Below are 3,298 nucleotides of genomic sequence, written 5' to 3'. Positions count from 1 at the left end.
CTGGTCATCGTAGTAGAGCACTAGGTTATCGCCGCAGCCCTACACTTCTCGTGTAGACTGCAACACACTATCGTGCTGTGCACTTCACATCGCCATCGTCCTCATCTAATACTGCTATCGAAATAATATGCATATTCTCGCGCGCTTTTTCTTACAAATAGCCGCCTTCATCAACTAATACTAATTTCGAACTAATATAGCCTCCAGGCATCCCGACGACGAAGAAAAGCAAAACAATGAGCCTAGACAGCCTTAGAGAGCGACTCAGAAGTGCTCATATTTTTCAATGAAGAGAATTGTAATTGTTCTTTCAATATCATTTTTTTAATTATCTGTAATTTTTTCGAACTGCTCAACAGGAAAAGAACCGTCTTTGAAGCAAAAAAAAAAAAGTAGACGCCACAGAGGGAGCAACGAGGTGGCTACGTCTCCTAGGTCTTCGCTGATTCTTCTCAGTTCACTTCTTTTTTAGTGATCTAAACATGTTATGATCCCACAGTGCCTTTCATATACCCTGTAGATGACTCAGTAATGTGATTTCATTTTGAAACCTCAAATGGTTAGAGTTAAAGTTTTGGTTAAAAGATCAAATAACGCTGGCCTGATAAAACACTCGCATGCTGACACAACGTACAGGGTCGTCCACTCTAAGTACGAACACGGCGCGGCGTGGCCGCGCTCCGCGGGGCGCGAGCGCATCCTACGCGGTCGCGCATCGAAGCTCTGCGGCGCAGGCGCACACGAACCTGGAGGCGGTGTTTCGCGTCGTCTGCTACAGCGCGGGTGCGCACAGTGCTTGCTGTGCGGTGAAGCGCGCCTAATTCTCTGCATGATTACAGCACCCAAGCAGCACAAATTGATTGGTCCAACAGTGGCAAAAGAGTGGCGGAAATTGGCATGAATATTGGTCCTACACTGGCATTTGAGCAATCCGAGACTTTTTCCAACAATGGCCCTTCATTCATGCCAAGATTGTGCCTATACTCAGCCAGTCTAGCTGCCAGCATTGGCCCAACATTCAGCCAGTCTGTCCACAAATGGCCAACGTTCGTGCCAAGACTATGCCCATGTTCAGCCAATCTATTAATTATGGCCCGACATTCGTGCCAATACTATGCCCATATTCAGCCAATCTCACGCCAATAGTATGCCCACATTCAGTCGATCTGTCAATAATGGCCCGAAATTCGCGCCAATAGTATGCCCACATTCTGCCAGTATCAATAATAGCCCCAGGTTTGCTCCGACTTGTGCCCACTTTTCCACCCTTGATCTAACTTTTATAGGTGGCATATCAATTGCAAGGCCAGTGGGAAATTGCATGCGATCGGGGGTCCCACCTAGTTTTGTACCACACCTCTTGCTGGCCAGCAACAATGCAGACATATACCGCTTGTTTTCCACCAGCCGGAGCTTGTATGTGTAACATTTTACATATGAGCAGTCAGCAGACATACAAAAAAGAAAGAACGGATTCAAAGAACAAAATTTATTGCATCTACGGTGCCAGTACATCGTGAAATGCATTGTACCGGAGCCGCTGAATCGATGAGTCATATCGGCACTAATCGTTGCACTCCTCTTGTAAGAGAACTTTTGCAGTGCCTTGAAACAAATTCCTCGCCAAGCTCTTGCACGATGACCTGGCTGTACATCGCAGCTGCAAAGAGGTGCATGATGTGATCATGAGTGTAAGTACAACCATCGCAGAAAAAAGACAAGAAATAAAATAACACATTGATCTTAGTGGCGCTCAGTGTGCGAGAAGGTACTCGCAACATATGTTGAAAGTATAATTTCTAAATGACTCTTAATATAAATCCCCACACTAATAGCAAAATGTTGAATTGAATTTAACAATTTTTTCCCACCGTATTGCTAATTTCTAATCCCAATTTGCCGTGTCACACCCTCAAATGCATATTAAAAGTCACAAAAAGAGATAAATATAGTGTTTAATACAAATCAATCTATTTTTATATTTCCTATCAAAATTATATGTCTATTGCGAGCTGGTTGTTTGCCTTTTTGTTCCAGCAAAGTATGGCACAGGTGGTAGCAGCTCCTCCCTATTGAACAGCTGTGAGCATTTTTTTTTTCGCTATGAAATATAATATTCCATGCAAAGACGGCTTGCACAGTTTTCCGAAATGCGCTGAACGCAGGAGACCGAATACACTTTTTTTAAAGTAAGCAGATTATCGATGCCGCTTGGCATGCATGTAACGGGGCAGACGGAAATCTTACTTGAAAACCACACGAAATCACTCTTCCGTTAGTCCATGGGTGATTAATTCCGAGACAACATGGATAAAGTTCGCTGGGACCAGGAATTCCGCTTTTTCTCGTACGCCTGCAACTGGCCAAGACAAGGGCACCCGGCACGGGAATATTACACGCGGCCAGAAAACTGCTGCAGTGAAAGAATAAGCGCTTCTGGTACTCATCTTGCACAAACGATAGACGACCAATGTCGTAATGAACGCAACATGAGTCGGGCCACACGACACTCCGCCACGGTGATTGAAGAGATAGTCAACGTTCGGTAAATCCATTTTTTCAAAGCTGAAAAATAAAGTTCTCACCATTCTGTGCATGCCTTTGCGCTAGACATTTCGCTGTGAAAGTTGCCATTCAGAAGTTGGCGCCAGTGCTTTGTCGCTTTCTCGTTTCCTGCCGGAGAAAAAAAAGGTCGGCGCAGATTCAAAGCGCCAATTACGCCAAGAACCATATTCATTTCCGAACACATTTCAATATAAAAGTATCGTGGTACTCACAAATAGAATCTTGCAGGCCAGGCTACTGAATTCCGTCATAATTGTGAAATCGTATCGGGTGCGGATTCTCGACAACGAACGGCGTCAGCTTGAGCGCGCATGCTTCGTCGGCACGCTGGTTGTGTGGCTTTTCGCCGCCTTGCTAGCTACAGGCGATACTCGTTGGGCGAGTGTTCGGGAAAGGAGGAGACCACGATGGGACAGGTTTCTTATATTTTTCGGAGAATTTGCTGCAGCAAGAGAAACGGCAGCTGGAAAATGGGTAGAAGAAAATCTAGGGAGGGTGGATGAGCGGCGTTGCGCTTAGTTGGGCGCGAGGGGAAAACAGGTTAGAGAAGGTCAGTGTACCTAAAATCACAAAGAAAAAAATAACTCCTAGCATGGTGAGGGCCAGCGCTCTTCAAACAAAGAGGCTCGGCCCGGCAAAAGGCAGCTGTATGGGACTTCAAAAAGGGGGTGGAGAGGGGGGGGGGTGAAATGAGTGAAAGAATTCCGGAATGTCCGGAGGGTGCGCCATAGGC

The 3,298-nt window shown here is 45.8% G+C and overlaps 1 long non-coding RNA gene across 1 annotated transcript; it reads right to left on the bottom strand.

Moving 5' to 3' along the window:
* Positions 1-1,544: 1,544 nt before the first annotated feature.
* Positions 1,545-2,809, bottom strand: LOC149361733 (uncharacterized). Its single transcript, XR_016288438.1, has 3 exons — positions 2,778-2,809; positions 2,248-2,673; positions 1,545-1,660 (listed from the first exon to the last, which is right to left on the bottom strand). It is a non-coding gene; the product is annotated as an uncharacterized LOC149361733 (long non-coding RNA).
* Between the last annotated feature and the right edge of the window lie 489 nt (positions 2,810-3,298).

Source organism: Amblyomma mixtum, chromosome 2 (assembly GCF_055824585.1).
Source record: "Amblyomma mixtum isolate Tamu chromosome 2, ASM5582458v1, whole genome shotgun sequence".
NCBI classification, from domain to species: domain Eukaryota; kingdom Metazoa; phylum Arthropoda; class Arachnida; order Ixodida; family Ixodidae; genus Amblyomma; species Amblyomma mixtum.
Note: the sequence above shows the minus strand (reverse complement) of the source record. Positions and strands in the feature narration are given on the sequence as shown.